Raw genomic sequence first — 26,795 nt, 5'->3', positions numbered from 1 at the left:
CAATGGTCTCTTGATCTCACATGGTCCCACAGTGTCCCAATGGTCCCTTGGTCTCACAAGGCCCCACAGTGTCCCAATGGTCACTTCTTCTCACATGGCCCCACAGTGTAACAATGGTCCCTTGGTTCCATGGTTCCTGGTCTGGTGCATTCCCCTTTCCCCTTCTCAGGCCGCCCTGCCAGCTGAGAAATGCTCACTGGGCCTGGGCCTTGGCCAGCAGCCCCTGGGCTCAGCTCCTCTGGAGCTCATCACAGACACTGTCTGCTCCAGGCTCAACCCTTCATCCCCTGGGGAGATGCCAAAGCCTCCACAGGGAGCATTTCCCTTTGCTCAGGGGAATTTCTCAGAGGTGCCTTGTAGTGACTCTTTGTGTCTGTGTGCACACAGGAGTGCCTGTGCTCAGGGAAATGTGGCAGAAATGCTGCTCTCTGAGGGCTTTGATTGCCTTGGATAGCTGAGCCAGTCAGGCCTGGAAGTAAGGTTAAGTCATGTCTCCCTGATTCTTAAGATTTTCTAAAGCCTTCTGAGTTTCCATTCTGTTGGAGAACCTTCCCACACAATTTCTGTCAACAACATATTGTTTACAATCTTTTATGGGGCTGGACAAACTTGATGTACTAGTGCTTTGTCCAATGTCTTTGGACAGGTGGTCCATTCACTCTCCAATCCAATGTCACCTTTGGGAAAGTATAAAAGATGGAGTCGGAGAATAAACTTTTCGCTTTACCTTGAAAATAGCAGGTGGCTCGCGTCGTGCTTTCACGTGTCTTATAGCGACAAAGTCACAAGCTGTAAGCAAAGTTAAATGCTGCTAAGAGTTGTTCTTTTGCTAATTTGTGAAGCTTAATAGAAGTTATAAGCAAAGTTGAATATTGTTAAGTGTTATTCCACAGCTCTCTTTAGCTTTTAGGCTGTATTCCTTTTATCCTTGCCCTCACTGTCCTTTCGTCACACACACACACACACACACACACACACCCCCACCCACACACACACACACACAAACAGACAGAGACACACAGACACCGGGACAGTTCTTGACTCCTTTTTGGTTTGATTGCCTGGATTTTGTTTGGTTTTGTTGTTGCTTTGTTTCCTTGGTGTGCCTGAAGTGTCCAGTCAGGAGCAGAGTGACTCTTGCCAAGGAACTCTGTGGTGCTGTCACTTAATCTTAAAGCTGTTTTATGCTACTCCCCTGCTAGGGATTTTTAAAGTGCTCTCAAGCCCTCCTTCATAAGAGGGTGAAGGAGCCCTGGCCAAGCTCTGGCCCTGGGGGCACAGGGATGCTGCTAGGGGGTCCCTGTCTCCCTGTTCCAACTGTGACGGCCCTGAGCCCCTGTCCCCGTGTCAGGCTCTGGGCTTGATCTCCTCAAACATCCTCAGCGGGAGGCTGCAGCGCCAGGGGCAGGGGGACCCAGAGGGACACGGGATGCCACCGGGCACGAGCAGCTTTGGACTTCTCTGGGAGGAACTGTGAGTGGGAGCTGGCTTGAAGTGACCTCCCCAGTAAGGTCACAGAGCCCCTGAGATGTCACACTGCCTCCTGGGATGTCACAGCCCACCCTGGGATCTCACAAATCCCCCTTGTGATGTCACAGAGCCAGTGCTGCTCTATCACTCTGGGATGTCATACAGTTGTGCTGTGATGGCACAGAAGACTCTGGCATCACAAAGTCAGCCCATGTCACAATCCTCTAGTGGAAGCGGGAATCATGACAGTTCATTTTCCCCATCTCAGAATTAGCAGAAGTAGATAGGCTTATCATGAGAAACCGAATGTGATAAACATGTTACAAATGCAAGGCTCCAAGATATTCATTATTAATTTAATAAAAGTTATTAAGTGTACCAAATATAAACTTTGAGAAAAATGAAAAAAAGCCACTATAAAAAAAGTCAATGTGGAGCCCGGGATTGCCACCGGGTGAGACACAGGTTTGACAGCTGCAGCAGAGGGTCCTCTATGCTTCACACCGACCGTCCTGTCTGACCCATTTTTATACGATTTTCCTTGCCTGAGCCAGAGTCCCCTTTCTTCCTTTTCAAAGTGCATGTATTCATGTGGAGTTCTTTTCTCTGTGGCAAGTTGAACAATACGTGTCCGGAGAGTGATGAACACCTGTGTTTGCAGTCCCGGAATTCGGATTTGAGATGTACCTCCCAGATGGCTCTGACTATCTCGGTCTCGGATATTTATCCTGTATTTATCGTCCGAGTGTTTCTCGGACAACCTTGATGCATGATCCCTCTCTGGGCTGGCCACTTTCGTTCGCTTGTAAATAAAGTCCTCCCTCTCTCGTCCAGGTGGCTTTGACATGGTGTTGCAGTCGCTGTTGCTGGCTTGTGCGATTTAAAAACTTCTTATAAGAGTATAATTTAACAGCACATAACTATAAAATAGACGACAATTTTATTTGCACGAATTATCCTATAGACATATAACAGTCCTAATGATTCCTTGAGGCCTTGCAGTGTCACAATGTTCTCCATGGTTCCACAGGCCCCACAGTGTCATGTGACTCCTCTGTTCCATGAGTCCTGCAATGTCACAATGGACCTTTGGACCAATGGACCATGGGGCTTTGCAGTGTCACAACGCTCTCCTTTGGCTCCACAGGGTCACAATGGAGCACTGATTACAGGCAGCCTCTCTGTGTTACCCTGGAGCTTTGTTTCCGTGGGGTCTCGCAGTGTCCCAACGGAGCCTTGGCTGGATGGGGCCTCACAGTGTCACAATGATGCCTACATTCCACTGAGGCACACGGCGTCACTAGGGTCCCCTTGCTTCCATGAGGCCCAGCAATGTCACAGTGGTGTCCATGAATCCATGAGGACTCACAGTATCCCAATGGTCTCTTGATCTCACATGGTCCCACAGTGTCCCAATGGTCCCTTGGTCTCACAAGGCCCCACAGTGTCCCAATGGTCACTTCTTCTCACATGGCCCCACAGTGTAACAATGGTCCCTTGGTTCCATGGTTCCTGGTCTGGTGCATTCCCCTTTCCCCTTCTCAGGCCGCCCTGCCAGCTGAGAAATGCTCACTGGGCCTGGGCCTTGGCCAGCAGCCCCTGGGCTCAGCTCCTCTGGAGCTCATCACAGACACTGTCTGCTCCAGGCTCAACCCTTCATCCCCTGGGGAGATGCCAAAGCCTCCACAGGGAGCATTTCCCTTTGCTCAGGGGAATTTCTCACAGGTGCCTTGTAGTGACTCTTTGTGTCTGTGTGCACACAGGAGTGCCTGTGCTCAGGGAAATGTGGCAGAAATGCTGCTCTCTGAGGGCTTTGATTGCCTTGGATAGCTGAGCCAGTCAGGCCTGGAAGTAAGGTTAAGTCATGTCACCCTGATTCTTAAGATTTTCTAAAGCCTTCTGAGTTTCCATTCTGTTGGAGAACCTTCCCACACAATTTCTGTCAACAACATATTGTTTACAATCTTTTATGGGGCTGGACAAATTTGATGTACTAGTGCTTTGTCCAATGTCTTTGGACAGGTGGTCCATTCACTCTCCAATCCAATGTCACCTTTGGGAAAGTATAAAAGTTGGAGTCAGAGAATAAACTTTTCTCTTTACCTTGAAAATAGCAGGTGGCTCGCGTCGTGCTTTCACGTGTCTTATAGCGACAAAGTCACAAGCTGTAAGCAAAGTTAAATGCTGCTAAGAGTTGTTCTTTTGCTAATTTGTGAAGCTTAATAGAAGTTCTAAGCGAAGTTGAATATTGTTAAGTGTTATTCCACAGCTCTGTTTAGCTTTTAGGCTGTATTCCTTTTATCCTTGCCCTCACTGTCCTTTCGTCACACACACACACACACACACACACACACACACCCACACACACACACACACAAACACACAGAGACACACAGACACCGGGACAGTTCTTGACTCCTTTTTGGTTTGACTGCCTGGATTTTGTTTGGTTTTGTTGTTGCTTTGTTTCCTTGGTGTGCCTGAAGTGTCCAGTCAAGAGCAGAGTGACTCTTGCCAAGGAACTCTGTGGTGCTGTCAATTAATATTAAAGCTGTTTTATGCTACTCCCCTGCTGGGGATTTTTAAAGTGCTCTCAAGCCCTCCTTCATAAGAGGGTGAAGGAGCCCTGGCCAAGCTCTGGCCCTGGGGGCACAGGGATGCTGCTAGGGGGTCCCTGTCTCCCTGTTCCAACTGTGACGGCCCTGAGCCCCTGTCCCCGTGTCAGGCTCTGGGCTTGATCTCCTCGAACATCCTCAGCGGGAGGCTGCAGCGCCAGGGGCAGGGGGACCCAGAGGGACACGGGATGCCACCGGGCACGAGCAGCTTTGGACTTCTCTGGGAGGAACTGTGAGTGGGAGCTGGCTTGAAGTGACCTCCCCAGTAAGGTCACAGAGCCTCTGAGATGTCACACTGCCTCCTGGGATGTCACAGCCCACCCTGGGATCTCACAAATCCCCCTTGTGATGTCACAGAGCCAGTGCTGCTCTATCACTCTGGGATGTCATACAGTTGTGCTGTGATGGCACAGAAGACTCTGGCATCACAAAGTCAGCCCATGTCACAATCCTCTAGTGGAAGCGGGAATCATGACAGTTCATTTTCCCCATCTCAGAATTAGCAGAAGTAGATAGGCTTATCATGAGAAACCGAATGTGATAAACATGTTACAAATGCAAGGCTCCAAGATATTCATTATTAATTTAATAAAAGTTATTAAGTGTACCAAATATAAACTTTGAGAAAAATGAAAAAAAGCCACTATAAAAAAAGTCAATGTGGAGCCCGGGATTGCCACCGGGTGAGACACAGGTTTGACACCTGCAGCAGAGGGTCCTCTATGCTTCACACCGACCGTCCTGTCTGACCCATTTTTATACCATTTTCCTTGCCTGAGCCAGAGTCCCCTTTCTTCCTTTTCAAAGTGCATGTATTCATGTGGAGTTCTTTTCTCTGTGGCAAGTTGAACAATACGTGTCCGGAGAGTGATGAACACCTGTGTTTGCAGTCCCGGAATTCGGATTTGAGATGTACCTCCCTGATGGCTCTGACTATCTCGGTCTCGGATATTTATCCTGTATTTATCGTCCGAGTGTTTCTCGGACAACCTTGATGCATGATCCCTCTCTGGGCTGGCCACTTTCGTTCGCTTGTAAATAAAGTCCTCCCTCTCTCGTCCAGGTGGCTTTGACATGGTGTTGCAGTCGCTGTTGCTGGCTTGTGCGATTTAAAAACTTCTTATAAGAGTATAATTTAACAGCACATAACTATAAAATAGACGACAATTTTATTTGCACGAATTATCCTATAGACATATAACAGTCCTAATGATTCCTTGAGGCCTTGCAGTGTCACAATGTTCTCCATGGTTCCACAGGCCCCACAGTGTCATGTGACTCCTCTGTTCCATGAGTCCTGCAATGTCACAATGGACCTTTGGACCAATGGACCATGGGGCTTTGCAGTGTCATAACGCTCTCCTTTGTCTCCACAGGGTCACAATGGAGCACTGATTACAGGCAGCCTCTCTGTGTTACCCTGGAGCTTTGTTTCCGTGGGGTCTCGCAGTGTCCCAAGGGAGCCTTGGCTGGATGGGGCCTCACAGTGTCACAATGATGCCTACATTCCACTGAGGCACACGGCGTCACTAGGGTCCCCTTGCTTCCATGAGGCCCAGCAATGTCACAGTGGTGTCCATGAATCCATGAGGACTCACAGTATCCCAATGGTCTCTTGATCTCACATGGTCCCACAGTGTCCCAATGGTCCCTTGGTCTCACAAGGCCCCACAGTGTCCCAATGGTCACTTCTTCTCACATGGCCCCACAGTGTAACAATGGTCCCTTGGTTCCATGGTTCCTGGTCTGGTGCATTCCCCTTTCCCCTTCTCAGGCCGCCCTGCCAGCTGAGAAATGCTCACTGGGCCTGGGCCTTGGCCAGCAGCCCCTGGGCTCAGCTCCTCTGGAGCTCATCACAGACACTGTCTGCTCCAGGCTCAACCCTTCATCCCCTGGGGAGATGCCAAAGCCTCCACAGGGAGCATTTCCCTTTGCTCAGGGGAATTTCTCACAGGTGCCTTGTAGTGACTCTTTGTGTCTGTGTGCACACAGGAGTGCCTGTGCTCAGGGAAATGTGGCAGAAATGCTGCTCTCTGAGGGCTTTGATTGCCTTGGATAGCTGAGCCAGTCAGGCCTGGAAGTAAGGTTAAGTCATGTCACCCTGATTCTTAAGATTTTCTAAAGCCTTCTGAGTTTCCATTCTGTTGGAGAACCTTCCCACACAATTTCTGTCAACAACATATTGTTTACAATCTTTTATGGGGCTGGACAAATTTGATGTACTAGTGCTTTGTCCAATGTCTTTGGACAGGTGGTCCATTCACTCTCCAATCCAATGTCACCTTTGGGAAAGTATAAAAGTTGGAGTCAGAGAATAAACTTTTCTCTTTACCTTGAAAATAGCAGGTGGCTCGCGTCGTGCTTTCACGTGTCTTATAGCGACAAAGTCACAAGCTGTAAGCAAAGTTAAATGCTGCTAAGAGTTGTTCTTTTGCTAATTTGTGAAGCTTAATAGAAGTTCTAAGCGAAGTTGAATATTGTTAAGTGTTATTCCACAGCTCTGTTTAGCTTTTAGGCTGTATTCCTTTTATCCTTGCCCTCACTGTCCTTTCGTCACACACACACACACACACACACACACACACCCACACACCCACACACACACACACACAAACACACAGAGACACACATACACCGGGACAGTTCTTGACTCCTTTTTGGTTTGACTGCCTGGATTTTGTTTGGTTTTGTTGTTGCTTTGTTTCCTTGGTGTGCCTGAAGTGTCCAGTCAAGAGCAGAGTGACTCTTGCCAAGGAACTCTGTGGTGCTGTCACTTAATATTAAAGCTGTTTTATGCTACTCCCCTGCTGGGGATTTTTAAAGTGCTCTCAAGCCCTCCTTCATAAGAGGGTGAAGGAGCCCTGGCCAAGCTCTGGCCCTGGGGGCACAGGGATGCTGCTAGGGGGTCCCTGTCTCCCTGTTCCAACTGTGACGGCCCTGAGCCCCGTCCCCGTGTCAGGCTCTGGGCTTGATCTCCTCGAACATCCTCAGCGGGAGGCTGCAGCGCCAGGGGGAGGGGGACCCAGAGGGACACGGGATGCCACCGGGCACGAGCAGCTTTGGACTTCTCTGGGAGGAACTGTGAGTGGGAGCTGGCTTGAAGTGACCTCCCCAGTAAGGTCACAGAGCCCCTGAGATGTCACACTGCCTCCTGGGATGTCACAGCCCACCCTGAGATCTCACAAATCCCCCTTGTGATGTCACAGAGCCAGTGCTGCTCTATCACTCTGGGATGTCATACAGTTGCGCTGTGATGGCACAGAAGACTCTGGCATCACAAAGTCAGCCCGTGTCACAATCCTTTAGTGCAAGCGGGAATCATGACAGTTCATTTTCCCCATCTCAGAATTAGCAGAAGTAGATAGGCTTATCATGAGAAACCGAATGTGATAAACATGTTAGAAATGCAAGGCTCCAAGATATTCATTATTAATTTAATAAAAGTTATTAAGTGTACCAAATATAAACTTTGAGAAAAATGAAAAAAAGCCACTATAAAAAAAAGTCAATGTGGAGCCCGGGATTGCCACCGGGTGAGACACAGGTTGGACAGCTGCAGCAGAGGGTCCTCTATGCTTCACACCGACCGTCCTGTCTGACCCATTTTTATACGATTTTCCTTGCCTGAGCCAGAGTCCCCTTTCTTCCTTTTCAAAGTGCATGTATTCATGTGGAGTTCTTTTCTCTGTGGCAAGTTGAACAATACGTGTCCGGAGAGTGATGAACACCTGTGTTTGCAGTCCCGGAATTCGGATTTGAGATGTATCTCCCTGATGGCTCTGACTATCTCGGTCTCGGATATTTATCGTGTATTTATCGTCCGGGTGTTTCTCGGACAACCTTGATGCATGATCCCTCTCTGGGCTGGCCACTTTCGTTCGCTTGTAAATAAAGTCCTCCCTCTCTCGTCCAGGTGGCTTTGACATGGTGTTGCAGTCGCTGTTGCTGGCTTGTGCGATTTAAAAACTTCTTATAAGAGTATAATTTAACAGCACATAACTATAAAATAGACGACAATTTTATTTGCACGAATTATCCTATAGACATATAACAGTCCTAATGATTCCTTGAGGCCTTGCAGTGTCACAATGTTCTCCATGGTTCCACAGGCCCCACAGTGTCATGTGACTCCTCTGTTCCATGAGTCCTGCAATGTCACAATGGACCTTTGGACCAATGGACCATGGGGCTTTGCAGTGTCACAACGCTCTCCTTTGGCTCCACAGGGTCACAATGGAGCACTGATTACAGGCAGCCTCTCTGTGTTACCCTGGAGCTTTGTTTCCGTGGGGTCTCGCAGTGTCCCAAGGGAGCCTTGGCTGGATGGGGCCTCACAGTGTCACAATGATGCCTACATTCCACTGAGGCACACGGCGTCACTAGGGTCCCCTTGCTTCCATGAGGCCCAGCAATGTCACAGTGGTGTCCATGAATCCATGAGGACTCACAGTATCCCAGTGGTCTCTTGATCTCACATGGTCCCACAGTGTCCCAATCGTCCCTTGGTCTCACAAGGCCCCACAGTGTCCCAATGGTCACTTCTTCTCACATGGCCCCACAGTGTAACAATGGTCCCTTGGTTCCATGGTTCCTGGTCTGGTGCATTCCCCTTTCCCCTTCTCAGGCCGCCCTGCCAGCTGAGAAATGCTCACTGGGCCTGGGCCTTGGCCAGCAGCCCCTGGGCTCAGCTCCTCTGGAGCTCATCACAGACACTGTCTGCTCCAGGCTCAACCCTTCATCCCCTGGGGAGATGCCAAAGCCTCCACAGGGAGCATTTCCCTTTGCTCAGGGGAATTTCTCACAGGTGCCTTGTAGTGACTCTTTGTGTCTGTGTGCACACAGGAGTGCCTGTGCTCAGGGAAATGTGGCAGAAATGCTGCTCTCTGAGGGCTTTGATTGCCTTGGATAGCTGAGCCAGTCAGGCCTGGAAGTAAGGTTAAGTCATGTCACCCTGATTCTTAAGATTTTCTAAAGCCTTCTGAGTTTCCATTCTGTTGGAGAACCTTCCCACACAATTTCTGTCAACAACATATTGTTTACAATCTTTTATGGGGCTGGACAAATTTGATGTACTAGTGCTTTGTCCAATGTCTTTGGACAGGTGGTCCATTCACTCTCCAATCCAATGTCACCTTTGGGAAAGTATAAAAGTTGGAGTCAGAGAATAAACTTTTCTCTTTACCTTGAAAATAGCAGGTGGCTCACGTCGTGCTTTCACGTGTCTTATAGCGACAAAGTCACAAGCTGTAAGCAAAGTTAAATGCTGCTAAGAGTTGTTCTTTTGCTAATTTGTGAAGCTTAATAGAAGTTATAAGCGAAGTTGAATATTGTTAAGTGTTATTCCACAGCTCTGTTTAGCTTTTAGGCTGTATTCCTTTTATCCTTGCCCTCACTGTCCTTTCGTCACACACACACACACACACACACACACACACCCACACACCCACACACACACACACACAAACACACAGAGACACACAGACACCGGGACAGTTCTTGACTCCTTTTTGGTTTGACTGCCTGGATTTTGTTTGGTTTTGTTGTTGCTTTGTTTCCTTGGTGTGCCTGAAGTGTCCAGTCAAGAGCAGAGTGACTCTTGCCAAGGAACTCTGTGGTGCTGTCACTTAATATTAAAGCTGTTTTATGCTACTCCCCTGCTGGGGATTTTTAAAGTGCTCTCAAGCCCTCCTTCATAAGAGGGTGAAGGAGCCCTGGCCAAGCTCTGGCCCTGGGGGCACAGGGATGCTGCTAGGGGGTCCCTGTCTCCCTGTTCCAACTGTGACGGCCCTGAGCCCCGTCCCCGTGTCAGGCTCTGGGCTTGATCTCCTCGAACATCCTCAGCGGGAGGCTGCAGCGCCAGGGGGAGGGGGACCCAGAGGGACACGGGATGCCACCGGGCACGAGCAGCTTTGGACTTCTCTGGGAGGAACTGTGAGTGGGAGCTGGCTTGAAGTGACCTCCCCAGTAAGGTCACAGAGCCCCTGAGATGTCACACTGCCTCCTGGGATGTCACAGCCCACCCTGAGATCTCACAAATCCCCCTTGTGATGTCACAGAGCCAGTGCTGCTCTATCACTCTGGGATGTCATACAGTTGCGCTGTGATGGCACAGAAGACTCTGGCATCACAAAGTCAGCCCGTGTCACAATCCTTTAGTGCAAGCGGGAATCATGACAGTTCATTTTCCCCATCTCAGAATTAGCAGAAGTAGATAGGCTTATCATGAGAAACCGAATGTGATAAACATGTTAGAAATGCAAGGCTCCAAGATATTCATTATTAATTTAATAAAAGTTATTAAGTGTACCAAATATAAACTTTGAGAAAAATGAAAAAAAGCCACTATAAAAAAAGGTCAATGTGAAGCCCGGGATTGCCACCGGGTGAGACACAGGTTTGACAGCTGCAGCAGAGGGTCCTCTATGCTTCACACCGACCGTCCTGTCTGACCCATTTTTATACCATTTTCCTTGCCTGAGCCAGAGTCCCCTTTCTTCCTTTTCAAAGTGCATGTATTCATGTGGAGTTCTTTTCTCTGTGGCAAGTTGAACAATACGTGTCCGGAGAGTGATGAACACCTGTGTTTGCAGTCCCGGAATTCGGATTTGAGATGTACCTCCCTGATGGCTCTGACTATCTCGGTCTCGGATATTTATCGTGTATTTATCGTCCGGGTGTTTCTCGGACAACCTTGATGCATGATCCCTCTCTGGGCTGGCCACTTTCGTTCGCTTGTAAATAAAGTCCTCCCTCTCTCGTCCAGGTGGCTTTGACATGGTGTTGCAGTCGCTGTTGCTGGCTTGTGCGATTTAAAAACTTCTTATAAGAGTATAATTTAACAGCACATAACTATAAAATAGACGACAATTTTATTTGCACGAATTATCCTATAGACATATAACAGTCCTAATGATTCCTTGAGGCCTTGCAGTGTCACAATGTTCTCCATGGTTCCACAGGCCCCACAGTGTCATGTGACTCCTCTGTTCCATGAGTCCTGCAATGTCACAATGGACCTTTGGACCAATGGACCATGGGGCTTTGCAGTGTCACAACGCTCTCCTTTGGCTCCACAGGGTCACAATGGAGCACTGATTACAGGCAGCCTCTCTGTGTTACCCTGGAGCTTTGTTTCCGTGGGGTCTCGCAGTGTCCCAAGGGAGCCTTGGCTGGATGGGGCCTCACAGTGTCACAATGATGCCTACATTCCACTGAGGCACACGGCGTCACTAGGGTCCCCTTGCTTCCATGAGGCCCAGCAATGTCACAGTGGTGTCCATGAATCCATGAGGACTCACAGTATCCCAATGGTCTCTTGATCTCACATGGTCCCACAGTGTCCCAATGGTCCCTTGGTCTCACAAGGCCCCACAGTGTCCCAATGGTCACTTCTTCTCACATGGCCCCACAGTGTAACAATGGTCCCTTGGTTCCATGGTTCCTGGTCTGGTGCATTCCCCTTTCCCCTTCTCAGGCCGCCCTGCCAGCTGAGAAATGCTCACTGGGCCTGGGCCTTGGCCAGCAGCCCCTGGGCTCAGCTCCTCTGGAGCTCATCACAGACACTGTCTGCTCCAGGCTCAACCCTTCATCCCCTGGGGAGATGCCAAAGCCTCCACAGGGAGCATTTCCCTTTGCTCAGGGGAATTTCTCACAGGTGCCTTGTAGTGACTCTTTGTGTCTGTGTGCACACAGGAGTGCCTGTGCTCAGGGAAATGTGGCAGAAATGCTGCTCTCTGAGGGCTTTGATTGCCTTGGATAGCTGAGCCAGTCAGGCCTGGAAGTAAGGTTAAGTCATGTCACCCTGATTCTTAAGATTTTCTAAAGCCTTCTGAGTTTTCATTCTGTTGGAGAACCTTCCCACACAATTTCTGTCAACAACATATTGTTTACAATCTTTTATGGGGCTGGACAAATTTGATGTACTAGTGCTTTGTCCAATGTCTTTGGACAGGTGGTCCATTCACTCTCCAATCCAATGTCACCTTTGGGAAAGTATAAAAGTTGGAGTCAGAGAATAAACTTTTCTCTTTACCTTGAAAATAGCAGGTGGCTCGCGTCGTGCTTTCACGTGTCTTATAGCGACAAAGTCACAAGCTGTAAGCAAAGTTAAATGCTGCTAAGAGTTGTTCTTTTGCTAATTTTTGAAGCTTAATAGAAGTTCTAAGCGAAGTTGAATATTGTTAAGTGTTATTCCACAGCTCTGTTTAGCTTTTAGGCTGTATTCCTTTTATCCTTGCCCTCACTGTCCTTTCGTCACACACACACACACACACACACACACACACCCACACACCCACACACACACACACACAAACACACAGAGACACACAGACACCGGGACAGTTCTTGACTCCTTTTTGGTTTGACTGCCTGGATTTTGTTTGGTTTTGTTGTTGCTTTGTTTCCTTGGTGTGCCTGAAGTGTCCAGTCAAGAGCAGAGTGACTCTTGCCAAGGAACTCTGTGGTGCTGTCACTTAATATTAAAGCTGTTTTATGCTACTCCCCTGCTGGGGATTTTTAAAGTGCTCTCAAGCCCTCCTTCATAAGAGGGTGAAGGAGCCCTGGCCAAGCTCTGGCCCTGGGGGCACAGGGATGCTGCTAGGGGGTCCCTGTCTCCCTGTTCCAACTGTGACGGCCCTGAGCCCCGTCCCCGTGTCAGGCTCTGGGCTTGATCTCCTCGAACATCCTCAGCGGGAGGCTGCAGCGCCAGGGGGAGGGGGACCCAGAGGGACACCGGATGCCACCGGGCACGAGCAGCTTTGGACTTCTCTGGGAGGAACTGTGAGTGGGAGCTGGCTTGAAGTGACCTCCCCAGTAAGGTCACAGAGCCCCTGAGATGTCACACTGCCTCCTGGGATGTCACAGCCCACCCTGAGATCTCACAAATCCCCCTTGTGATGTCACAGAGCCAGTGCTGCTCTATCACTCTGGGATGTCATACAGTTGCGCTGTGATGGCACAGAAGACTCTGGCATCACAAAGTCAGCCCGTGTCACAATCCTTTAGTGCAAGCGGGAATCATGACAGTTCATTTTCCCCATCTCAGAATTAGCAGAAGTAGATAGGCTTATCATGAGAAACCGAATGTGATAAACATGTTAGAAATGCAAGGCTCCAAGATATTCATTATTAATTTAATAAAAGTTATTAAGTGTACCAAATATAAACTTTGAGAAAAATGAAAAAAAGCCACTATAAAAAAAAGTCAATGTGGAGCCCGGGATTGCCACCGGGTGAGACACAGGTTGGACAGCTGCAGCAGAGGGTCCTCTATGCTTCACACCGACCGTCCTGTCTGACCCATTTTTATACGATTTTCCTTGCCTGAGCCAGAGTCCCCTTTCTTCCTTTTCAAAGTGCATGTATTCATGTGGAGTTCTTTTCTCTGTGGCAAGTTGAACAATACGTGTCCGGAGAGTGATGAACACCTGTGTTTGCAGTCCCGGAATTCGGATTTGAGATGTACCTCCCTGATGGCTCTGACTATCTCGGTCTCGGATATTTATCGTGTATTTATCGTCCGGGTGTTTCTCGGACAACCTTGATGCATGATCCCTCTCTGGGCTGGCCACTTTCGTTCGCTTGTAAATAAAGTCCTCCCTCTCTCGTCCAGGTGGCTTTGACATGGTGTTGCAGTCGCTGTTGCTGGCTTGTGCGATTTAAAAACTTCTTATAAGAGTATAATTTAACAGCACATAACTATAAAATAGACGACAATTTTATTTGCACGAATTATCCTATAGACATATAACAGTCCTAATGATTCCTTGAGGCCTTGCAGTGTCACAATGTTCTCCATGGTTCCACAGGCCCCACAGTGTCATGTGACTCCTCTGTTCCATGAGTCCTGCAATGTCACAATGGACCTTTGGACCAATGGACCATGGGGCTTTGCAGTGTCACAACGCTCTCCTTTGGCTCCACAGGGTCCCAATGGAGCACTGATTACAGGCAGCCTCTCTGTGTTACCCTGGAGCTTTGTTTCCGTGGGGTCTCGCAGTGTCCCAAGGGAGCCTTGGCTGGATGGGGCCTCACAGTGTCACAATGATGCCTACATTCCACTGAGGCACACGGCGTCACTAGGGTCCCCTTGCTTCCATGAGGCCCAGCAATGTCACAGTGGTGTCCATGAATCCATGAGGACTCACAGTATCCCAATGGTCTCTTGATCTCACATGGTCCCACAGTGTCCCAATGGTCCCTTGGTCTCACAAGGCCCCACAGTGTCCCAATGGTCACTTCTTCTCACATGGCCCCACAGTGTAACAATGGTCCCTTGGTTCCATGGTTCCTGGTCTGGTGCATTCCCCTTTCCCCTTCTCAGGCCGCCCTGCCAGCTGAGAAATGCTCACTGGGCCTGGGCCTTGGCCAGCAGCCCCTGGGCTCAGCTCCTCTGGAGCTCATCACAGACACTGTCTGCTCCAGGCTCAACCCTTCATCCCCTGGGGAGATGCCAAAGCCTCCACAGGGAGCATTTCCCTTTGCTCAGGGGAATTTCTCACAGGTGCCTTGTAGTGACTCTTTGTGTCTGTGTGCACACAGGAGTGCCTGTGCTCAGGGAAATGTGGCAGAAATGCTGCTCTCTGAGGGCTTTGATTGCCTTGGATAGCTGAGCCAGTCAGGCCTGGAAGTAAGGTTAAGTCATGTCACCCTGATTCTTAAGATTTTCTAAAGCCTTCTGAGTTTCCATTCTGTTGGAGAACCTTCCCACACAATTTCTGTCAACAACATATTGTTTACAATCTTTTATGGGGCTGGACAAATTTGATGTACTAGTGCTTTGTCCAATGTCTTTGGACAGGTGGTCCATTCACTCTCCAATCCAATGTCACCTTTGGGAAAGTATAAAAGTTGGAGTCAGAGAATAAACTTTTCTCTTTACCTTGAAAATAGCAGGTGGCTCGCGTCGTGCTTTCACGTGTCTTATAGCGACAAAGTCACAAGCTGTAAGCAAAGTTAAATGCTGCTAAGAGTTGTTCTTTTGCTAATTTGTGAAGCTTAATAGAAGTTCTAAGCGAAGTTGAATATTGTTAAGTGTTATTCCACAGCTCTGTTTAGCTTTTAGGCTGTATTCCTTTTATCCTTGCCCTCACTGTCCTTTCGTCACACACACACACACACACACACACACACACACACACACCCACACACACACACACACAAACACACAGAGACACACAGACACCGGGACAGTTCTTGACTCCTTTTTGGTTTGACTGCCTGGATTTTGTTTGGTTTTGTTGTTGCTTTGTTTCCTTGGTGTGCCTGAAGTGTCCAGTCAAGAGCAGAGTGACTCTTGCCAAGGAACTCTGTGGTGCTGTCACTTAATATTAAAGCTGTTTTATGCTACTCCCCTGCTGGGGATTTTTAAAGTGCTCTCAAGCCCTCCTTCATAAGAGGGTGAAGGAGCCCTGGCCAAGCTCTGGCCCTGGGGGCACAGGGATGCTGCTAGGGGGTCCCTGTCTCCCTGTTCCAACTGTGACGGCCCTGAGCCCCGTCCCCGTGTCAGGCTCTGGGCTTGATCTCCTCGAACATCCTCAGCGGGAGGCTGCAGCGCCAGGGGGAGGGGGACCCAGAGGGACACGGGATGCCACCGGGCACGAGCAGCTTTGGACTTCTCTGGGAGGAACTGTGAGTGGGAGCTGGCTTGAAGTGACCTCCCCAGTAAGGTCACAGAGCCCCTGAGATGTCACACTGCCTCCTGGGATGTCACAGCCCACCCTGAGATCTCACAAATCCCCCTTGTGATGTCACAGAGCCAGTGCTGCTCTATCACTCTGGGATGTCATACAGTTGCGCTGTGATGGCACAGAAGACTCTGGCATCACAAAGTCAGCCCGTGTCACAATCCTTTAGTGCAAGCGGGAATCATGACAGTTCATTTTCCTCATCTCAGAATTAGCAGAAGTAGATAGGCTTATCATGAGAAACCGAATGTGATAAACATGTTAGAAATGCAAGGCTCCAAGTTATTAATTTTTAATTTAATAAAAGTTATTAAGTGTACCAAATATAAACTTTGAGAAAAATGAAAAAAAGCCACTATAAAAAAAAGTCAATGTGGAGCCCGGGATTGCCACCGGGTGAGACACAGGTTTGACAGCTGCAGCAGAGGGTCCTCTATGCTTCACACCGACCGTCCTGTCTGACCCATTTTTATACGATTTTCCTTGCCTGAGCCAGAGTCCCCTTTCTTCCTTTTCAAAGTGCATGTATTCATGTGGAGTTCTTTTCTCTGTGGCAAGTTGAACAATACGTGTCCGGAGAGTGATGAACACCTGTGTTTGCAGTCCCGGAATTCGGATTTGAGATGTACCTCCCTGATGGCTCTGACTATCTCGGTCTCGGATATTTATCGTGTATTTATCGTCCGGGTGTTTCTCGGACAACCTTGATGCATGATCCCTCTCTGGGCTGGCCACTTTCGTTCGCTTGTAAATAAAGTCCTCCCTCTCTCGTCCAGGTGGCTTTGACATGGTGTTGCAGTCGCTGTTGCTGGCTTGTGCGATTTAAAAACTTCTTATAAGAGTATAATTTAACAGCACATAACTATAAAATAGACGACAATTTTATTTGCACGAATTATCCTATAGACATATAACAGTCCTAATGATTCCTTGAGGCCTTGCAGTGTCACAATGTTCTCCATGGTTCCACAGGCCCCACAGTGTCATGTGACTCCTCTGTTCCATGAGTCCTGCAATGTCACAATGGACCTTTGGACCAATGGACCATGGGGCTTTGCAGTGTCACAACGCTCTCCTTTGGCTCCACAGGGTCACAATGGAGCACTGATTACAGGCAGCCTCTCTGTGTTACCCTGGAGCTTTGTTTCCGTGGGGTCTCGCAGTGTCCCAAGGGAGCCTTGGCTGGATGGGGCCTCACAGTGTCACAATGATGCCTACATTCCACTGAGGCACACGGCGTCACTAGGGTCCCCTTGCTTCCATGAGGCCCAGCAATGTCACAGTGGTGTCCATGAATCCATGAGGACTCACAGTATCCCAATGGTCTCTTGATCTCACATGGTCCCACAGTGTCCCAATGGTCCCTTGGTCTCACAAGGCCCCACAGTGTCCCAATGGTCACTTCTTCTCACATGGCCCCACAGTGTAACAATGGTCCCTTGGTTCCATGGTTCCTGGTCTGGTGCATTCCCCTTTCCCCTTCTCAGGCCGCCCTGCCAGCTGAGAAATGCTCACTGGGCCTGGGCCTTGGCCAGCAGCCCCTGGGCTCAGCTCCTCTGGAGCTCATCACAGACACTGTCTGCTCCAGGCTCAACCCTTCATCCCCTGGGGAGATGCCAAAGCCTCCACAGGGAGCATTTCCCTTTGCTCAGGGGAATTTCTCACAGGTGCCTTGTAGTGACTCTTTGTGTCTGTGTGCACACAGGAGTGCCTGTGCTCAGGGAAATGTGGCAGAAATGCTGCTCTCTGAGGGCTTTGATTGCCTTGGATAGCTGAGCCAGTCAGGCCTGGAAGTAAGGTTAAGTCATGTCACCCTGATTCTTAAGATTTTCTAAAGCCTTCTGAGTTTCCATTCTGTTGGAGAACCTTCCCACACAATTTCTGTCAACAACATATTGTTTACAATCTTTTATGGGGCTGGACAAATTTGATGTACTAGTGCTTTGTCCAATGTCTTTGGACAGGTGGTCCATTCACTCTCCAATCCAATGTCACCTTTGGGAAAGTATAAAAGTTGGAGTCAGAGAATAAACTTTTCTCTTTACCTTGAAAATAGCAGGTGGCTCGCGTCGTGCTTTCACGTGTCTTATAGCGACAAAGTCACAAGCTGTAAGCAAAGTTAAATGCTGCTAAGAGTTGTTCTTTTGCTAATTTTTGAAGCTTAATAGAAGTTCTAAGCGAAGTTGAATATTGTTAAGTGTTATTCCACAGCTCTGTTTAGCTTTTAGGCTGTATTCCTTTTATCCTTGCCCTCACTGTCCTTTCGTCACACACACACACACACACACACACACACACCCACACACCCACACACACACACACACAAACACACAGAGACACACAGACACCGGGACAGTTCTTGACTCCTTTTTGGTTTGACTGCCTGGATTTTGTTTGGTTTTGTTGTTGCTTTGTTTCCTTGGTGTGCCTGAAGTGTCCAGTCAAGAGCAGAGTGACTCTTGCCAAGGAACTCTGTGGTGCTGTCACTTAATATTAAAGCTGTTTTATGCTACTCCCCTGCTGGGGATTTTTAAAGTGCTCTCAAGCCCTCCTTCATAAGAGGGTGAAGGAGCCCTGGCCAAGCTCTGGCCCTGGGGGCACAGGGATGCTGCTAGGGGGTCCCTGTCTCCCTGTTCCAACTGTGACGGCCCTGAGCCCCGTCCCCGTGTCAGGCTCTGGGCTTGATCTCCTCGAACATCCTCAGCGGGAGGCTGCAGCGCCAGGGGGAGGGGGACCCAGAGGGACACCGGATGCCACCGGGCACGAGCAGCTTTGGACTTCTCTGGGAGGAACTGTGAGTGGGAGCTGGCTTGAAGTGACCTCCCCAGTAAGGTCACAGAGCCCCTGAGATGTCACACTGCCTCCTGGGATGTCACAGCCCACCCTGAGATCTCACAAATCCCCCTTGTGATGTCACAGAGCCAGTGCTGCTCTATCACTCTGGGATGTCATACAGTTGCGCTGTGATGGCACAGAAGACTCTGGCATCACAAAGTCAGCCCGTGTCACAATCCTTTAGTGCAAGCGGGAATCATGACAGTTCATTTTCCCCATCTCAGAATTAGCAGAAGTAGATAGGCTTATCATGAGAAACCGAATGTGATAAACATGTTAGAAATGCAAGGCTCCAAGATATTCATTATTAATTTAATAAAAGTTATTAAGTGTACCAAATATAAACTTTGAGAAAAATGAAAAAAAGCCACTATAAAAAAAAGTCAATGTGGAGCCCGGGATTGCCACCGGGTGAGACACAGGTTGGACAGCTGCAGCAGAGGGTCCTCTATGCTTCACACCGACCGTCCTGTCTGACCCATTTTTATACGATTTTCCTTGCCTGAGCCAGAGTCCCCTTTCTTCCTTTTCAAAGTGCATGTATTCATGTGGAGTTCTTTTCTCTGTGGCAAGTTGAACAATACGTGTCCGGAGAGTGATGAACACCTGTGTTTGCAGTCCCGGAATTCGGATTTGAGATGTACCTCCCTGATGGCTCTGACTATCTCGGTCTCGGATATTTATCGTGTATTTATCGTCCGGGTGTTTCTCGGACAACCTTGATGCATGATCCCTCTCTGGGCTGGCCACTTTCGTTCGCTTGTAAATAAAGTCCTCCCTCTCTCGTCCAGGTGGCTTTGACATGGTGTTGCAGTCGCTGTTGCTGGCTTGTGCGATTTAAAAACTTCTTATAAGAGTATAATTTAACAGCACATAACTATAAAATAGACGACAATTTTATTTGCACGAATTATCCTATAGACATATAACAGTCCTAATGATTCCTTGAGGCCTTGCAGTGTCACAATGTTCTCCATGGTTCCACAGGCCCCACAGTGTCATGTGACTCCTCTGTTCCATGAGTCCTGCAATGTCACAATGGACCTTTGGACCAATGGACCATGGGGCTTTGCAGTGTCACAACGCTCTCCTTTGGCTCCACAGGGTCCCAATGGAGCACTGATTACAGGCAGCCTCTCTGTGTTACCCTGGAGCTTTGTTTCCGTGGGGTCTCGCAGTGTCCCAAGGGAGCCTTGGCTGGATGGGGCCTCACAGTGTCACAATGATGCCTACATTCCACTGAGGCACACGGCGTCACTAGGGTCCCCTTGCTTCCATGAGGCCCAGCAATGTCACAGTGGTGTCCATGAATCCATGAGGACTCACAGTATCCCAATGGTCTCTTGATCTCACATGGTCCCACAGTGTCCCAATGGTCCCTTGGTCTCACAAGGCCCCACAGTGTCCCAATGGTCACTTCTTCTCACATGGCCCCACAGTGTAACAATGGTCCCTTGGTTCCATGGTTCCTGGTCTGGTGCATTCCCCTTTCCCCTTCTCAGGCCGCCCTGCCAGCTGAGAAATGCTCACTGGGCCTGGGCCTTGGCCAGCAGCCCCTGGGCTCAGCTCCTCTGGAGCTCATCACAGACACTGTCTGCTCCAGGCTCAACCCTTCATCCCCTGGGGAGATGCCAAAGCCTCCACAGGGAGCATTTCCCTTTGCTCAGGGGAATTTCTCACAGGTGCCTTGTAGTGACTCTTTGTGTCTGTGTGCACACAGGAGTGCCTGTGCTCAGGGAAATGTGGCAGAAATGCTGCTCTCTGAGGGCTTTGATTGCCTTGGATAGCTGAGCCAGTCAGGCCTGGAAGTAAGGTTAAGTCATGTCACCCTGATTCTTAAGATTTTCTAAAGCCTTCTGAGTTTCCATTCTGTTGGAGAACCTTCCCACACAATTTCTGTCAACAACATATTGTTTACAATCTTTTATGGGGCTGGACAAATTTGATGTACTAGTGCTTTGTCCAATGTCTTTGGACAGGTGGTCCATTCACTCTCCAATCCAATGTCACCTTTGGGAAAGTATAAAAGTTGGAGTCAGAGAATAAACTTTTCTCTTTACCTTGAAAATAGCAGGTGGCTCGCGTCGTGCTTTCACGTGTCTTATAGCGACAAAGTCACAAGCTGTAAGCAAAGTTAAATGCTGCTAAGAGTTGTTCTTTTGCTAATTTGTGAAGCTTAATAGAAGTTCTAAGCGAAGTTGAATATTGTTAAGTGTTATTCCACAGCTCTGTTTAGCTTTTAGGCTGTATTCCTTTTATCCTTGCCCTCACTGTCCTTTCGTCACACACACACACACACACACACACACACACACACACACCCACACACACACACACACAAACACACAGAGACACACAGACACCGGGACAGTTCTTGACTCCTTTTTGGTTTGACTGCCTGGATTTTGTTTGGTTTTGTTGTTGCTTTGTTTCCTTGGTGTGCCTGAAGTGTCCAGTCAAGAGCAGAGTGACTCTTGCCAAGGAACTCTGTGGTGCTGTCACTTAATATTAAAGCTGTTTTATGCTACTCCCCTGCTGGGGATTTTTAAAGTGCTCTCAAGCCCTCCTTCATAAGAGGGTGAAGGAGCCCTGGCCAAGCTCTGGCCCTGGGGGCACAGGGATGCTGCTAGGGGGTCCCTGTCTCCCTGTTCCAACTGTGACGGCCCTGAGCCCCGTCCCCGTGTCAGGCTCTGGGCTTGATCTCCTCGAACATCCTCAGCGGGAGGCTGCAGCGCCAGGGGGAGGGGGACCCAGAGGGACACGGGATGCCACCGGGCACGAGCAGCTTTGGACTTCTCTGGGAGGAACTGTGAGTGGGAGCTGGCTTGAAGTGACCTCCCCAGTAAGGTCACAGAGCCCCTGAGATGTCACACTGCCTCCTGGGATGTCACAGCCCACCCTGAGATCTCACAAATCCCCCTTGTGATGTCACAGAGCCAGTGCTGCTCTATCACTCTGGGATGTCATACAGTTGCGCTGTGATGGCACAGAAGACTCTGGCATCACAAAGTCAGCCCGTGTCACAATCCTTTAGTGCAAGCGGGAATCATGACAGTTCATTTTCCCCATCTCAGAATTAGCAGAAGTAGATAGGCTTATCATGAGAAACCGAATGTGATAAACATGTTAGAAATGCAAGGCTCCAAGATATTCATTATTAATTTAATAAAAGTTATTAAGTGTACCAAATATAAACTTTGAGAAAAATGAAAAAAAGCCACTATAAAAAAAAGTCAATGTGGAGCCCGGGATTGCCACCGGGTGAGACACAGGTTGGACAGCTGCAGCAGAGGGTCCTCTATGCTTCACACCGACCGTCCTGTCTGACCCATTTTTATACGATTTTCCTTGCCTGAGCCAGAGTCCCCTTTCTTCCTTTTCAAAGTGCATGTATTCATGTGGAGTTCTTTTCTCTGTGGCAAGTTGAACAATACGTGTCCGGAGAGTGATGAACACCTGTGTTTGCAGTCCCGGAATTCGGATTTGAGATGTACCTCCCTGATGGCTCTGACTATCTCGGTCTCGGATATTTATCGTGTATTTATCGTCCGGGTGTTTCTCGGACAACCTTGATGCATGATCCCTCTCTGGGCTGGCCACTTTCGTTCGCTTGTAAATAAAGTCCTCCCTCTCTCGTCCAGGTGGCTTTGACATGGTGTTGCAGTCGCTGTTGCTGGCTTGTGCGATTTAAAAACTTCTTATAAGAGTATAATTTAACAGCACATAACTATAAAATAGACGACAATTTTATTTGCACGAATTATCCTATAGACATATAACAGTCCTAATGATTCCTTGAGGCCTTGCAGTGTCACAATGTTCTCCATGGTTCCACAGGCCCCACAGTGTCATGTGACTCCTCTGTTCCATGAGTCCTGCAATGTCACAATGGACCTTTGGACCAATGGACCATGGGGCTTTGCAGTGTCACAACGCTCTCCTTTGGCTCCACAGGGTCACAATGGAGCACTGATTACAGGCAGCCTCTCTGTGTTACCCTGGAGCTTTGTTTCCGTGGGGTCTCGCAGTGTCCCAAGGGAGCCTTGGCTGGATGGGGCCTCACAGTGTCACAATGATGCCTACATTCCACTGAGGCACACGGCGTCACTAGGGTCCCCTTGCTTCCATGAGGCCCAGCAATGTCACAGTGGTGTCCATGAATCCATGAGGACTCACAGTATCCCAATGGTCTCTTGATCTCACATGGTCCCACAGTGTCCCAATGGTCCCTTGGTCTCACAAGGCCCCACAGTGTCCCAATGGTCACTTCTTCTCACATGGCCCCACAGTGTAACAATGGTCCCTTGGTTCCATGGTTCCTGGTCTGGTGCATTCCCCTTTCCCCTTCTCAGGCCGCCCTGCCAGCTGAGAAATGCTCACTGGGCCTGGGCCTTGGCCAGCAGCCCCTGGGCTCAGCTCCTCTGGAGCTCATCACAGACACTGTCTGCTCCAGGCTCAACCCTTCATCCCCTGGGGAGATGCCAAAGCCTCCACAGGGAGCATTTCCCTTTGCTCAGGGGAATTTCTCACAGGTGCCTTGTAGTGACTCTTTGTGTCTGTGTGCACACAGGAGTGCCTGTGCTCAGGGAAATGTGGCAGAAATGCTGCTCTCTGAGGGCTTTGATTGCCTTGGATAGCTGAGCCAGTCAGGCCTGGAAGTAAGGTTAAGTCATGTCACCCTGATTCTTAAGATTTTCTAAAGCCTTCTGAGTTTCCATTCTGTTGGAGAACCTTCCCACACAATTTCTGTCAACAACATATTGTTTACAATCTTTTATGGGGCTGGACAAATTTGATGTACTAGTGCTTTGTCCAATGTCTTTGGACAGGTGGTCCATTCACTCTCCAATCCAATGTCACCTTTGGGAAAGTATAAAAGTTGGAGTCAGAGAATAAACTTTTCTCTTTACCTTGAAAATAGCAGGTGGCTCGCGTCGTGCTTTCACGTGTCTTATAGCGACAAAGTCACAAGCTGTAAGCAAAGTTAAATGCTGCTAAGAGTTGTTCTTTTGCTAATTTGTGAAGCTTAATAGAAGTTCTAAGCGAAGTTGAATATTGTTAAGTGTTATTCCACAGCTCTGTTTAGCTTTTAGGCTGTATTCCTTTTATCCTTGCCCTCACTGTCCTTTCGTCACACACACACACACACACACACACACACACACACACACCCACACACACACACATACAAACACACAGAGACACACAGACACCGGGACAGTTCTTGACTCCTTTTTGGTTTGACTGCCTGGATTTTGTTTGGTTTTGTTGTTGCTTTGTTTCCTTGGTGTGCCTGAAGTGTCCAGTCAAGAGCAGAGTGACTCTTGCCAAGGAACTCTGTGGTGCTGTCACTTAATATTAAAGCTGTTTTATGCTACTCCCCTGCTGGGGATTTTTAAAGTGCTCTCAAGCCCTCCTTCATAAGAGGGTGAAGGAGCCCTGGCCAAGCTCTGGCCCTGGGGGCACAGGGATGCTGCTAGGGGGTCCCTGTCTCCCTGTTCCAACTGTGACGGCCCTGAGCCCCGTCCCCGTGTCAGGCTCTGGGCTTGATCTCCTCGAACATCCTCAGCGGGAGGCTGCAGCGCCAGGGGGAGGGGGACCCAGAGGGACACCGGATGCCACCGGGCACGAGCAGCTTTGGACTTCTCTGGGAGGAACTGTGAGTGGGAGCTGGCTTGAAGTGACCTCCCCAGTAAGGTCACAGAGCCCCTGAGATGTCACACTGCCTCCTGGGATGTCACAGCCCACCCTGAGATCTCACAAATCCCCCTTGTGATGTCACAGAGCCAGTGCTGCTCTATCACTCTGGGATGTCATACAGTTGCGCTGTGATGGCACAGAAGACTCTGGCATCACAAAGTCAGCCCGTGTCACAATCCTTTAGTGCAAGCGGGAATCATGACAGTTCATTTTCCCCATCTCAGAATTAGCAGAAGTAGATAGGCTTATCATGAGAAACCGAATGTGATAAACATGTTAGAAATGCAAGGCTCCAAGATATTCATTATTAATTTAATAAAAGTTATTAAGTGTACCAAATATAAACTTTGAGAAAAATGAAAAAAAGCCACTATAAAAAAAAGTCAATGTGGAGCCCGGGATTGCCACCGGGTGAGACACAGGTTGGACAGCTGCAGCAGAGGGTCCTCTATGCTTCACACCGACCGTCCTGTCTGACCCATTTTTATACGATTTTCCTTGCCTGAGCCAGAGTCCCCTTTCTTCCTTTTCAAAGTGCATGTATTCATGTGGAGTTCTTTTCTCTGTGGCAAGTTGAACAATACGTGTCCGGAGAGTGATGAACACCTGTGTTTGCAGTCCCGGAATTCGGATTTGAGATGTACCTCCCTGATGGCTCTGACTATCTCGGTCTCGGATATTTATCGTGTATTTATCGTCCGGGTGTTTCTCGGACAACCTTGATGCATGATCCCTCTCTGGGCTGGCCACTTTCGTTCGCTTGTAAATAAAGTCCTCCCTCTCTCGTCCAGGTGGCTTTGACATGGTGTTGCAGTCGCTGTTGCTGGCTTGTGCGATTTAAAAACTTCTTATAAGAGTATAATTTAACAGCACATAACTATAAAATAGACGACAATTTTATTTGCACGAATTATCCTATAGACATATAACAGTCCTAATGATTCCTTGAGGCCTTGCAGTGTCACAATGTTCTCCATGGTTCCACAGGCCCCACAGTGTCATGTGACTCCTCTGTTCCATGAGTCCTGCAATGTCACAATGGACCTTTGGACCAATGGACCATGGGGCTTTGCAGTGTCACAACGCTCTCCTTTGGCTCCACAGGGTCACAATGGAGCACTGATTACAGGCAGCCTCTCTGTGTTACCCTGGAGCTTTGTTTCCGTGGGGTCTCGCAGTGTCCCAAGGGAGCCTTGGCTGGATGGGACCTCACAGTGTCACAATGATGCCTACATTCCACTGAGGCACACGGCGTCACTAGGGTCCCCTTGCTTCCATGAGGCCCAGCAATGTCACAGTGGTGTCCATGAATCCATGAGGACTCACAGTATCCCAATGGTCTCTTGATCTCACATGGTCCCACAGTGTCCCAATGGTCCCTTGGTCTCACAAGGCCCCACAGTGTCCCAATGGTCACTTCTTCTCACATGGCCCCACAGTGTAACAATGGTCCCTTGGTTCCATGGTTCCTGGTCTGGTGCATTCCCCTTTCCCCTTCTCAGGCCGCCCTGCCAGCTGAGAAATGCTCACTGGGCCTGGGCCTTGGCCAGCAGCCCCTGGGCTCAGCTCCTCTGGAGCTCATCACAGACACTGTCTGCTCCAGGCTCAACCCTTCATCCCCTGGGGAGATGCCAAAGCCTCCACAGGGAGCATTTCCCTTTGCTCAGGGGAATTTCTCACAGGTGCCTTGTAGTGACTCTTTGTGTCTGTGTGCACACAGGAGTGCCTGTGCTCAGGGAAATGTGGCAGAAATGCTGCTCTCTGAGGGCTTTGATTGCCTTGGATAGCTGAGCCAGTCAGGCCTGGAAGTAAGGTTAAGTCATGTCACCCTGATTCTTAAGATTTTCTAAAGCCTTCTGAGTTTCCATTCTGTTGGAGAACCTTCCCACACAATTTCTGTCAACAACATATTGTTTACAATCTTTTATGGGGCTGGACAAATTTGATGTACTAGTGCTTTGTCCAATGTCTTTGGACAGGTGGTCCATTCACTCTCCAATCCAATGTCACCTTTGGGAAAGTATAAAAGTTGGAGTCAGAGAATAAACTTTTCTCTTTACCTTGAAAATAGCAGGTGGCTCGCGTCGTGCTTTCACGTGTCTTATAGCGACAAAGTCACAAGCTGTAAGCAAAGTTAAATGCTGCTAAGAGTTGTTCTTTTGCTAATTTGTGAAGCTTAATAGAAGTTCTAAGCGAAGTTGAATATTGTTAAGTGTTATTCCACAGCTCTGTTTAGCTTTTAGGCTGTATTCCTTTTATCCTTGCCCTCACTGTCCTTTCGTCACACACACACACACACACACACACACACACACACACACCCACACACACACACACACAAACACACAGAGACACACAGACACCGGGACAGTTCTTGACTCCTTTTTGGTTTGACTGCCTGGATTTTGTTTGGTTTTGTTGTTGCTTTGTTTCCTTGGTGTGCCTGAAGTGTCCAGTCAAGAGCAGAGTGACTCTTGCCAAGGAACTC

This window comes from Lonchura striata, chromosome 13 (assembly GCF_050655825.1).
Source record: "Lonchura striata isolate lonStrDom1 chromosome 13, ASM5065582v1, whole genome shotgun sequence".
NCBI lineage: Eukaryota > Metazoa > Chordata > Aves > Passeriformes > Estrildidae > Lonchura > Lonchura striata.
This window is presented reverse-complemented; position numbering follows the sequence as displayed.